Source organism: Ptychodera flava, chromosome 4 (assembly GCF_041260155.1).
Source record: "Ptychodera flava strain L36383 chromosome 4, AS_Pfla_20210202, whole genome shotgun sequence".
Lineage (NCBI taxonomy): Eukaryota > Metazoa > Hemichordata > Enteropneusta > Ptychoderidae > Ptychodera > Ptychodera flava.
The window spans coordinates 6,253,118-6,267,564 of NC_091931.1; the positions used below are offsets into that span (position 1 = coordinate 6,253,118).

The 14,447-nt window shown below is 35.5% G+C and overlaps 1 protein-coding gene across 1 annotated transcript in view; it reads left to right on the top strand.

Moving 5' to 3' along the window:
- Positions 1-14,447, top strand: part of LOC139130789 (interferon-induced protein 44-like) — a 164,618-nt gene that overhangs the window by 149,229 nt on the left and 942 nt on the right. The gene's annotated exons all lie outside the window — the stretch shown is intronic.

Consider the following 14,447-nt stretch of genomic DNA (forward strand, 5'->3'; position numbering starts at 1 on the left):
CGACCAAGTCCTGATAGTTAAGTGTAATTTGTGTTAAATGTAAGGAATGTATTTTGTGCAAGCCCATCTAGACCTAACCTCGATCATATGTAATTTTTGAAGACCTTTCATATAATAATTGTTCATGCATGATCGATCCAAACGCCAATGAAGTCCGATTGGCCCTCCTGACGAAGTCCCGATAGTTGGATGTATTTTGTACGGACATTCATTGAAAAATTGTATTATATTTAAACCGGAAATGAACTGAATATGCTCACATGTTTACAACAGGTTCATTAATAGTCAGTAAACAGACAAGAAATTTTAGCATTTATACTCAACAGAACAACTTGACCTACTAATGTGACCCCTGAATTAAAGGAATGACTTTGAGTTTGACAAAATTACAAACTAAGTTATCAAGCATTGAAATTGACTGCTAATGACTCGACATGTATTGACATTTGTCAGACACTACTGGACTCATGAAATAATACAGTAGGATATGAATTACTGCATACTTTTTGACTGTTATGAAGTTGTGTAAAACAATTTACCTTTGACTTGTCTTATATCAATGTGATAAATCAACGAGCAAGGAGATGTTACGCAACATTTACAGACCTAAGGATATAATCACTAACCAAAACACAAGAACAAAGACACATATTGTATATTCTGACAGCAGTTCAATTGAGCACAGATTTCTGATAAGACTAGACGTGTATACGGTCTACTGCTAGAGTAACTATCTCTGACGACGATTTATTGTATTATGTTTTTCAATATTCCAGTCAATAAACCAAATTCATACCAATATAATCGACACCCATGTTAAGCGTGTCATAAGAACAATCAGATATCTGTTATATATTATTATATATGTTAATCAGAGACCTGCTACATTATATGCACAGTACTCTCAGAGCTAAATCACAAATAATTACAAACTTTATTTAATATGTAAATGAGCTAATTATTAACTTGACAAACGCCCAATGCTTCTCAGTATCTCAGTATCAGATAATTATCTGTAGCAAGTTTCATCAAATGTAATGCTGTAATTTTAGAGTAATATCACTAATTACAAAGTTCATTAAAGATGCCAATGCACCGTTAATTAACTCCACATAACTAAACGCTTTATACCACTCATGGTCATATGACACATTGTTCTCACTGTACGTTTATTATCGCAACACCAATTGTTCTTATGCAAATAAGTAAACCATTACGGTTCATTGATATGGAAATTAGTAAACCTTACAGTTTAATGAATAGACTTCATTATCATATGAATACAGACGTAAGGTTTACTACTTTCCATATCAATGTACGCGTAAAGGTTTACTTATCTACATACAAACGAAAATCAAACAGCTGGCAGATTGTACATGTGGCAACTTTTAATGAACTAGCGAAATTACATTTCAATGAAAATTACATTTCAACTTATCACCGTGTTGATTTTGAATGAAAATATGGCCTGATGAACTTGTGTACCGGGTTATTAAACGTAGTGGTATCTGACGAGCAGCACGGAGAATGGTACTCTTCAACTTTTACATCAACTTTTGTCACAGGTTGTTGGGGCTGTAAAGCATTAGACACGGTTTTCTGCTGGAAATTGCTGATACGCAGTGTACGTGCGAACGTGTACGTGCGATGACCAGTGCATTCTTTAAATAGTTGTTCATCGAAGCCCTTATTCATACAAAGAAGTTGCTGCAGCAACCTGAATTTAATGAAAATAATCAATAATTGAAAAATATTGCCGTCGAAAAGGAATGACATTTGAGCGGAAAGTAATGGAATCCCACACTTGAAACTCCGTTCAAATGACAACACTCAGCGGGCGGGATAGACCCATTGCATCGAACGTTTCAAATATTATCATGTCACATTAAACTGGCCTTTCAAAAACACGATGGAAGAAACAATAACGATAACAGTCACGCCGGGAAAATGTAAGAAAATAATTGAAACTAGCCTGCCCAAATGGCCGCATGATATCCAGATATTCCACACATCCACAAATGAATATTTCGCTGGAGTTGTTTTAAGTTTCTCGCTTCGGGTACGTCTTCATGCATCCGACACTGACACGCTTGATCCGGTAGACTTGCGTGCATTTTGAAGAACGCGAGATCCTTGTATTTCAGTCAATTGTGCACTGTTCACGGCAGCAGGAAATCTTTCACTTTCATGTTTGCCGTTAGGTAAAATCCTCTCTGTCATCCAGTGGTATAGCGTTATCAAACTGCCAGCAAAACCGTCTCACTTCGCTTGATTACATTGTGTCGGAGATATACAAGTATGCGTCCATACTGGTGGCGTGGCCGATGCACAGTGACATGCACATGCATCATACCACGTGGCAAATTGATATGCACCTGGATCAGTGCAGTCAGTTTGTTAGCCAATGAGAAAGCTGTATTAAACTATCTATTTAGTCCAGTCAATCTACGAGATTTTGGCACCTAACCCACCACAAATTGCAACAGAATTTTTTTCTTCAGAATGCATTTTAATGAGGTACCCAGAACAACATATTAAAAGTTTACTCGAATCCACCTTGGGGAAATATGTCTAATTTGCATAAATCAAATATGGCGGCCAACCATCCAACAAAATAACATAATTGGCTATATATCACATGTTAAACAAGCTATTTCAGTGATTTCAAAGTCTGACACTAGTTATTTTGCTCAGGGAATCATTTTGGAGGTATAATGTTTCATATAGGTACTCCATTAATTTGCATAATTCCAATATGGCGGCCAACATTCCTACAAAAGACATTTTCGGTCATATACCACGTATTAAACACGCTATTTCAGTGATTTTAAAGTTAAAAGTATATTTTAGGCATGGACAAACGATTTTCGAGATGCTATGATTTGCATAGGTAATTTGTCAATTTGCATAATTCCAATATGGTGGCCAACATACCTACAAAAGTCATTTTCTGTTATAGACCACGTATTAACCCTTTGGGCGCCAAAGTCTATTTTTGTCAACTTTATGATATGTACCACAGTCAATTTTTCTGCTTTCTGCCAAAATTTTGATAAAAATATGTAGCTGCTGAAAAATGATATCCATTTGATCCAAAATTATGAAAAAACCGTACAGAAAAGTTCAGAAATTGGTAAAATATTGCATTAAAATTTTGGTGTAAAAAATTACAGCAGTCAAAGGGTAAACAATTCATTTCTGTGATTTCAAAGATAAAAGTGTATATCTTTGGCATGGACAAACAATTTTCAAGATGCCACGATTTGCATAGGTACTTCGTTAATTTGCATAAATCCAATAGGGTTGCCAACACACCTACAAAAGACATTTTCTGTCATATACCATGTATTAACCCTTTGGGCGCCAAAGTCTATTTTGTCAACTTTATAAAATGTACCACAGTCAATTTTTCTGCTTTTTGCCAACATTTTGATTAAACTGCTGAAAAATGATATCCATTTGGTCCAGAATTATGAAAAAACCGTACAGAAAAGTAACAGTAATTGGTAAAATATTGCATTAAAATTTTGGTGTAAAAATTACAGCAGTCAAAGGGTAAACAATCCATTTCTGTGATTTCAAAGTTAAAAGTGTATATCTTTGGCATGGACAAACAATTTTCAAGATGCCATGATTTGCATAGGTACTTCGTTAATTTGCATAAATCTAATAGGGTTGCCAACACACCTACTAAAGACATTTTCTGTCATATACCATGTATTAACCCTTTGGGCGCCAAAGTCTATTTTGTCAACTTTATAAATATACCACAGTCAATTTTTCTGCTTTTTGCCAACATTTTGATTAAACTGCTGAAAAATGATATCCATTTGGTCCAAAATTATGAAAAAAACGTACAGAAAAGTTCAGAAATTGGTAAAATATTGCATTAAAATTTTGGTGTAAAAAATTACAGCAGTCAAAGGGTAAACAATCCATTTCTGTGATTTCAAAGTTAAAAGTGTATATCTTTGGCATGGACAAACAATTTTCAAGATGCCATGATTTGCATAGGTACTTCGTTAATTTGCATAAATCCAATAGGGTTGCCAACACACCTACAAAAGACATTTTCTGTCATATACCATGTATTAACCCTTTGGGCGCCAAAGTCTATTTTGTCAACTTTATAAAATGTACCACAGTCAATTTTTCTGCTTTTTGCCAACATTTTGATTAAACTGCTGAAAAATGATATCCATTTGGTCCAAAATTATGAAAAAACATACAGAAATGTTCACAGAAATTGGTAAAATATTGCATTAAAATTTTGGTGTAAAAAATTACAGCAGTCAAAGGGTTAAACGAGCTATTTCTGTGATTTCAAAGTTAAAAGTGTATTTCTTTGGCATGGACAAACAATTTTCAAGATACCATGATTTGCGTTGGCACTTCGTTAATTTGCATAAATCCAATACAAAAGAAATTTTCTGTCATAAAATGTATTGAACAATCTATTTCAGCCATGTTGAAATTTAATTATATTTCTTGAGCATGAAGAAACACCTTTTGTGGTTCAATGCTTTTAAAAGACACTTTGATGATTTTCAGAAATTAAATATGGCTGCCAAATTAATTCCCAAATAGCTTCTAATATAGATAAGGTTATGGTAGAGTTTTTAGGAAAAGGAATATCAAGAAAAAACTGTCAAGAGGGCACTGCACCCAACGCACTGTATTTTGCTCAAAATATATTTTTGCAAATATTCTTCAAATTTTTATTAATTTGTTAACCCAAGATTGGTTAGGTTCACCTTGCATGATATAGAAGGGTCAATGTATGCAAATATATGCAAATCACCCGAATTCCTGCTTCCCTTTTATCGGAATTTCAAGATTTCCAAAGAATATAACTCTGTTCTGGCTGGGTCATATTTTCTGAAATTTTCGTATTATGTTTTTCAATGCTATATAACAAAACAACTATTTTGTTTTGCAATAAAATTCTTACATTTTGAATTAGAGGCATTTTAATTTTGCTAACCATGATTTTAAGCACTTTTTTGAGTGTCAGTCGTTCAGCCCATGTCATTTTAGAATGAGGATATACTCTTGTTTCAAATGAAATATTACATTTCACAAAATAGTTTGTACGGGTTTCCTTGTCATCTTAGATGAGAAATATTCCTTCGAAAAAAAAACTGTTGGCAACATGCAGCTCAACATTAAGTCCTTGAACATTTATTTTTAAAAATGTGGAAACTGTACAATAAATTTACTTACAATAACGATCCATTGACGAATAAAAGTTTATTTTAATAGGTGTCTGTGATACCTGAATTCGTTAAAATACCCTATAAATATATTGTATTTTGAAAAGAATGTTAAAGCAAATTTGATAGACTTACATATATGACTTCCTAAGGGATTAAAATACGTATATGTTGATGTGCGTTTATTAATGAGATGTAAGAAAGTCATGCAATTTTAATTAATTGTGATTTTTCTAAATATGACAACCGTTAATGATTGTTAGTCATCTAATAATAATCTCTTTCTGAATATAACATTGGATTCATCTGTGTCTGGCATTATTTGTGATTTTATAGATGCTTTATACTCTACAGTGTTAAAACATGTAATCTTTAATGTTTACTGTTTTAAAAAAGTCGTGGACAAATTCTTTAGTTTCTAATTTAGACTGAAACCCTTCCTTATGGACGAGTGCATCTTTGGTACATTCCCCTAGACGATAGGCAAGAAGTCATCACATATAACAGCAAAAATACAATAAACACAACAAAGCTAATAAAAATGCAAAAAATAAAATAATGTGACCAAAAATAACACATGCCACAATAAAGACAAATTAAAACTTAGCGCTGATGCAAACAATGTCAGACTCTTAAAATGTTGATCAACACACAAACTCACAAAATTGAAAATTGCATGCTTAGCAAAGACTTAAAATTAATTCAAACAACTCATTAGCCCAACAGAATCCAACTGTTACACGATACAAACATGTACATTGGAAAAATGACACTTGGAAAAATGACTCAAGATGTACTTCTTTGCATTTATGTTTGGATTAATTGTAAGTCTTTGCTAAAGCATGCAGTTTTCAGATTTTTTTGAGTTTGTGTGTCCATAAAGTTGTTATGAATCTGACATTGTTTGCAATAGTGCTAAGTTTCAATTTGTGTGTATTACGACATTTTTTATTTCGGTCATATCATTTTTTCTGTTTTTTTAGCTTTGTTGTGTTTATTGTATTTTGCTGTTATGTATGATGACTTCTTGCCTATCATTTAAGGGATCTTATAAAGATGCACCCATCCATAAGAAGGGGTTCAGTCTAAATTAAAAACTAAAGATTTTGAACACGTCTTTTTTTAACAGTAAACATTACAGATTACATGCTTTGTCACTGTAGAATGTTAAACACCCTTACAAATTACGAAAATGCCGCACACAGATGAATTCAATGTTATATTTAGAAAGAGAATATATCATTCAGAAGACTAACATTCATTAACAGTCGTCATATACAGAAAAATAAAAAAAATTAAAAAATGAATGTCCAAGGACTTAACAGTTTCTTCTTGATAGTTTCCTAGTGCTAAAAACTATACCAAAACCGTTATATACATTAGAAGCTTTTAAGCCATGACGCATTAATATGGCACCCATATTTAATTTATGCAAATTATCAAAGGGCCTTTGTAAAAATTGAGCCACTAAAAGTGTTTCTTCATACCCAAGAAAAATATTAAAACTTTAAAATCAAAGAAATAGCTTAATGCGTGGTATATGACCGACAATGTCCTTTGTAGGAATGTTGGCCACCATATTGAATTTATGCAAATTAACAAATTACCTATGCAAATCATAGCATTTTAAAAATCGTTTTTCCATGCAAAAGAAATGTACTTTTAACTTTAAAATCACTGAAATAGTTTGTTTAATACTTGGTATACGGCCGAAAATGTCTTTTGTAGGAATGTTGGCCGCCATATTGGAATTATGCAAATTAATGGAGTACATATAAGGAACGTTATACCTCAAAAATGATTCCCTGAGCCAAATTACTAGTGTCAGACTTTGAAATCACTGAAATAGCTTGTTTAACATGTGATATATAGCAAATTATGTTATTTTGTTGGATGGTTGGCCGCCATATTTGATTTATGCAAATTAGACATATTTCCCCAAGGTGGATTCGAGTAAACTTTTAATATGTTGTTCTGGGTACCTCTCTGAAATGCATTCTGAAGAAAAAAATTCTGTTGCAATTTGTGGTGGGTCTAACCCTATTTTGACTGGACTAATTGTGTCAGAATTTCAATCCCAAATGACACCAGGTGTTTAAGGCGTAATGCAAATTGATCATTCTGACAGTACCGCACAACTACGTCATGATATTTTTCAAATTTCCTCTTTTTCGTGGTATCAGGAGGTAATTGTACAGGTTCTCGTGTGTTTACAATTCTAAACCTCACGGCTTTAGCTGGCAAGTTGTAAACTTCGGCCTCGTGCGGTTTACAACATGCCAGCTAAAGCCATGAGGTTTAGAATTGTAAACCCACTCGAACCCGTACAATTACCTATACTTACACCACAATTAGATATCTGTCGGATCAGTATCTGTAGCAGATTTCATCAGATTTGGTGCAGCTATTTCGGAGTTATATGACTAATTACAAAACTTCATAAAATATGCAAATGAGCTATTTGTTAACTTAACACTGCCAAAGTACAGTACAATTGGATATTTATCTTATCAATATTAAATGTATTTTATGTAAAAATGGATTTTGTGCAAGCCTAGCTAGACCAGACTTGACCTTAGGATGTATTTCGTGCAGCCCTTTCGTTTAAAGGTATGGAAATCGATCCCAGGGCCTAGGAGTGGCACATGTAAAACAGTGTGTATCTTTGCGTTAGAGGCGGAATAAATCTATTTATCCAGGAAATCGTAATCCGACTGCTATGTTTGTACGCGCATAGAGCCAGCTCCAATAGACGTTAGGGACACAAAAAACAACACGAGGAAAAAACAGGCAGTGTTTTGAAAAAATCAATGTACCCGGTACTTCACCGATGTCTGTAACTCAGTACATGAAAATATTCGTAGCTTGACGCACTTTGAACATAGCTCGTAACATTAGGGACAGTGGAAAGCCCATAGAACTACGTGTACAACTATAACAGCCACTCATGTAGTTGGTGCTCAGTGAAGATTTTTCCGATCAACAACTTTGACGGATGATGGACTGACCTTTTCTACCGCAATTGTTATCTCCCTCGATTCAGCACAAAATTTTCGTATGGACTGTTGATGCGATGTTTACAGTTGTTACGTGGTGGTAAATCCTAGTCGTATTTACGACTGCTGCGTAAACAGTCACTGAATAAACTTTGCACGCATTTACGAGCACTGGATATTACTACGTTTTTAATCAAAACCTACGACTCGATATGCGTATGACGGTTGTGACAAAAACAACACAAGGAATCTTGTGTACATTGTTACTGCATACTTTGACAAAAAATCACCCAAATGCCGAACGGTGATCATACAGAACTCTGCTGCAGGTTTCTGGACTAAACGACCCCAAACCGACCGGGTCCCAGTCAACTGTGCCGGGCTCGACGTCTACTCTATCAGCGTCAACTCAAACTTTCACTCCAGAAAACTTTACCCCACAAACTGGGAATATACTAAATTTACCTTGAAAAAATTTCAAACTGTGTATCGTATTGAAAAAATCTTACCGGGGCCACGGAGCAAATTAAAAAACCAACAAACCCCAACAGAAACAGTGGAATGATCATTAGTGTGCAAGGTCGCTGTATTATATGTCAGGGTAAAAAAAAATCTAGCTTTGAAATTTCTGGACGGTACAAACGGCGGGGCAGAATTAGACAAGATTACGACCAATGTGTTACCGCCGATGGTACATAACGTACTGTTGATAGCAGGTAGTTCGGTGTCCAGTGAGAACACGATTCCGAATATATCACGGCTGTTGATTTGAGTGCCTCCGATCGAAAATTTTCAACACAAAGACGTGATATCAATAATTTGCGAGATTATAAGTATCCGCTGTCTTCTCGCCAAATAGCTGCGATCAAGATCATTATATATAGAAGCAATTGACCGCCGAACACCTGCTTGCTGTTCTTATACACAACGTGTAAAAACTTATCATTCCTGCTGAGAAATACGACAGCAAATATTGCAATGTGAATTTCTTACTATCTTCCTCGCAATGGTTTTGCATCAGGTGTTTATTTTATCACGGTCACTGGACCATTTCTGACGATTTTTTACTAACAAAGAATCAGCTCAAACTCATCGTGCGAACAAATTGCAAAGACGTTCACAAAATTTTCATCACATGAAATTTTACCGTAATCCCCGTTTCAAAGACGTAAAAATGTATAATGATTTGTTTATCTTGAAAAATCCGAACTAAAGCCTCTAAATACAAAATGATTTTCTTCTGAACAACGTCCCGACAACTTTACAATCACACTCTGGTCATCACATGGCGGTTGTAACCGTACATGTGCTGCTGCCAATGGGGAATCAAAAGACTTCAAATCAACAGTCAAAACGTATGGAATATCAATATCCAAGCAATGTAAAACAGAGTAATTTTGATAAGGTCAATTTATTGTATATTATAAAAAATCTCCAGACCACTCGAACAGCGTAAGATTATGATCTCACTCATTCGAATACTACACTCGCACGGTAGGGTAAAAATGGGAACTCAGATCGTTATATACTGTTTCCGTCAAGCGAGTCCGCTTATCTAAAGACGGCAAAAATGGTAAAAAAGACGGTAAAATGACCATAATTATTGTTGCTTGTCTCTGTAAATTTTGCCGACTATTCGTTAGTAGTTGTCGAATTTCTTGAGTTTGTCCGAAAACTATTTCAGTGAATGACGTAAGTTTCAAGACACCCGAGTGCGAACGCAATATCGATATTGGGATAGCAAAATCAGTCACAGACAATCGAGGAAGAACATAAGAGTCTATTAATCTGCGATTTAATTCATCCTAGGTTACCATGAAAGTAAAAAAGGTAATGTTGTGCCCTGGTTGGGAAAGAAAAGTTGATTAAGTTTTCAAAAAAACGTCAGCTAATACTCGAACAATTTAGTAAAAAACTAGCTCAGAAAAACGTATAGAGAGAGGAACGACATCACCGATCACGGCGATCTTCAGATCTTTTATCATGTTTCAGTCTGAACGGTCAACATTTGATGCTATAATCTATGTCAAGTGTCTCTTTTTGGTCAAATCCGACAGAGATGAATCAATCACGATTTAGTTTCATCGCCCGACCCGACAGGAAATAATGAAGCTCATGGGCACCTGTATACATGTAATCGTGGCATGAACGTATCCAATGCCCGTCCACTGCATGAGCCATTGACCGTGCATTGCGAGCAAACAACGGTTTTGGACGTCACGAGAGCGTTTTTCTTTCGCAGTCTGTGAGCGGTTGAGTGGTTTGGGTAGGCTGCATACATGTAGATCGGAATCGAGTTGATTTCGGCCGAAAACAGTTAGAAAAGTAGTTTTTCGTGCTCCGTCCAAATTGGATCCGCATGTTGCCGGTTTTGTCCATGGTAATCAGCAGAGCTGTGGTGGGAGGCCGTATAACGCCGGGAATACACGTCATCGTACGCAGGGCTAGGCCACAACATACTTCCAAAAGCGATCTATCGTAAAACATCGTACTGCAGGTCAACACACACATCACCCATTCATAGGCCTACAGGTACACAGATCAACGAACAAAAAGGGAGAGGCAATCTGCTTGAAACCATGAAGTAGTCCGTTTGTGTCTGAATTCATTGAGGCGCGTGTTCAGTAACCGTTGGTCAAGTTTTTTGTTCAGTAGTAAGAATCGTTTATTCATTGTTGACATCGTAATCGATCCGATATACACAACAAATGTTTGATCGTTTGCACCTTTGCGCGTCCCCTCGTGATTGGCAGCTGTTTGAATGCTTTCATCTATTGTTTGTTGGACGCTTCGAACACAGCATCGAAGCAGTTTTGGCATAAAAAATCAACTTAAAATGGAAAAAATGAGAGAATTTCGCCAACAGGGTGATGCCACAAGTATTCACAAAACGTAATATGTTGGAACAGTGCTTTAATTTACACCATGGTTGTTGAAAGATCCAGATTTTCGGGAGCATTCGTTGACGTTGTTACCATGTGCCACTCATGTTGGATTATGAATGTCCATGGAGATAGGGGGTATTTATAGGCTCCCCCTGCCTTTAATACACGTAAAAATGTATTAAATATAAAGAATGTATTTCATGCAGACCATTCATGTACAAAATGTATTAAATATATTAAATATAAATAATGTATTTCGTGCAAACCCAGCTAGACCCGACCTTAGAATGAATTTCGTGCAGACCTTTCATGTAGTACTTGTAAAAATGCAGATCGTAACCAGAAAAAAAGAGTTAAATCTGCAACTATGGCCATAGCTCAGCATTTTTATAACAGCTAATTATTAATTTGCATATCTTATGAAGTTTCCTATAATAGGATATATATTTCGATTGTTTTGATCAAGGTTGAAGAAACGTGTTATGTACATCAAAGACACTACGATCTTACAAATTACATTTCATTTCGAATTTTTACTACACCTAATTAGTAACTTGTACATGTAATGAATTTTCTTATTCTGGATATATATTTTGATTTTCTTGATTAAATTTGACGAAACGTGTCATTTACATTAAAGATACTAAGATCTAATATAAGTTAATGACATATTGCAATTTTTCTCCACTTAATTATTAATTTGCATATTCAATGAATTCTCCTAGTCAAGAATATATATCTGATTTGACTTGATACTATGATAGAAAAGTTTTGAATATCATTTAAACGGGAAATTACAGGACACGTGTAAGCACAATAGGAAGATTACTGATGACGCAGCGATGTGCATACACTGGGCGGGAGTTTTTGAATTCTCATAGCATTGCTTTGACGGTATGATATGAATTTTGGTTTGAAGCTGGTCACTCCACTGATATATGTATTTTTCTTTTAAAACAAGTAATTGATTTCTACAAACGCCATAATAGCCCTGTTTTTCTATGCTTCTTGGATGCAAGCAAAGCGTTTGACAAAGTCAATCATTGGACTCTGTTTTGTAAGCTGCTCAAAAGCCCATCCCTTCGTTTATTGTGAGAATATTAGTCTTCTGGTATCGTAGGCAGAAATTCTGTATCAGATAGGGTTCAGTTGTTACTGAGACTTCTTCCGTTTACAATGGGGTTAAACAAGGGGACGTTTTGTCTCCCTATTTATTTAATGTCTACATAGACAAATTAAGTGATTCTCTTTGTAAGAATAATATAGGATGTCATATATCGGGCAAATGCATCACCATTTATTTTATGCTGATGCTATTGTTTTTATTGCCCTTCTGTAAAAAGCTTAAACAGTGTTTTAAAAACCACGAGTCACCATGCTAGGTCACATGACATTCTTTTTAATGCTAGTAGATCAAACTGTCTTCGTGTTCTGCCTAATTGTTACAATATAACTAAAATTCCTCATGTCTATCTTGACGATGTATCTCTCACATTTGTAAGAAGCCATACATACCTTTGAGTTGTTCTCAACTATTGGCCAATGATGGTGATAACATCAAACGGAAAATGAAAACTGTTTATGCCAGTGCTAATATTTAATTCGTAATTTCTACAATTGTTTATTCGCCGTAAAAAGTCTGTTTAAGGCATATTGTTCTGCAACGTACTGTGCTCACTTGTGGAGTGTTTTAGTCCCCACGGACACCGTCCGGGGGACTTATAGGTTTGGTCATGTCCGTCCGTCCGTCCGTTCACGCAGATATATCAGAGACGCCTAGAGCGATTTCGTTCAAACATGGTACAAGGATAGTACCCTACCCCATACAGATGCACGTCGATTTGTTTCACAATGCAATCTAATTTGGCCGTGTTAGAGGATTTTAGTTAACAACTCCAAAGACTCCCATGTATAAGGCAGTTCTCCATAGACTTCCATGTATCAGGCCAAGAAAAATAAAAAATTAGTTTCTCATCGTATTCATATTGCAAAAGGATGCAGTGACTCAGTTTTTAGTCCGCAAGGATGAAGTCCAGGGGGCTTATAGATTGGGTCATGTCCATCCATCCATCCATCCATCTGTGAGTCCATCCAATCAGGCAGATATCTCAGACATTTTGACAAAATGTAACGTGACCTCGGTGACCTTTGACCTCAAATATACATATTTGTCCATAAGTCAGTAAGCACAAGTGCTACAACCTTCATATATAGTATGATGGACACCTTATGACGCCACATATTGTACCTCATTAATTATGCGCATATCTAATTTGAGCGAGCCAATAGAGCTAGAGGTCTGATTTTTGGTATAGAGGGATAACTTAGCAATACAATTTTTTTGACAAAATGTCACGTGACCTCAATGACCTTTGACCTCAAATATACATATTTGTCCATAACTCAGTAACCACAAGTGCTACACCCTTCATATTTGGTATGATGGGAGACCTTATGACGCCACATACTCTACCTCATTAATTATGCACATATCTAATTCTGAGCAAGCCAATAGAGCTGGATGTCTGATTTTTGGTATATAGGGATAACTATAGGATAGAAATTTTTTGACAAAAAGTCATGTGACCTCGGTGACCTTTGACCTCAAATATACATATTTGTCCATAAGTCAGTAACTACAAGTGCTACACCCTTCATATATGGTATGATGGGACACCTTATGACGCCACATATTGTACCTCATTAATTATGTGCATATCTAAGTTTGAGCGAGCCAATAGAGCTAGAGGTCTGATTTTTGGTATATAGGGATAACTATAGGATAGAAATTTTTTGACAAAATGTCATGTGACCTCGATGACCTTTTACCTAAAATATACGTTTATGTCAATAAATAAGTAACCACAAGTGCTATGTCCTTTATATTTAGTAGGATGGGAGACCTTGTGACAACACACGCTTTACCTCATTAATTATGCACATATCTAATTCTGGGCAAGCGAATAGAGCTAGAGGTCTAGTTTTTGGCACATAGGGATTAATTAGCAACAACATTTTTTTCAAAATGTCACGTGACCTCGATGACCTTTGACCTTGATTATACATATATATGCATAACTCAGTAACCACAAGTTCTATACCCTTCAATTTTGATAGGATATTAGACCTTAAGATGTCACATCTTGTACCTCAATTATTGTGCGCATATGTATTTCTTGGCTGGCCAATACAGCTAGAGGTCTGATCTTTTTTCCCGATTTAGAATCATAATTTAGACATGCCTCATGTGTTTCAAATTGGGAACAACGACATAGACCTATGTGCCCATAGATCTCAACATATACACTCCAGTGATACTTCTTAATGACCACATTTCCCTGCCCAATCAAGAC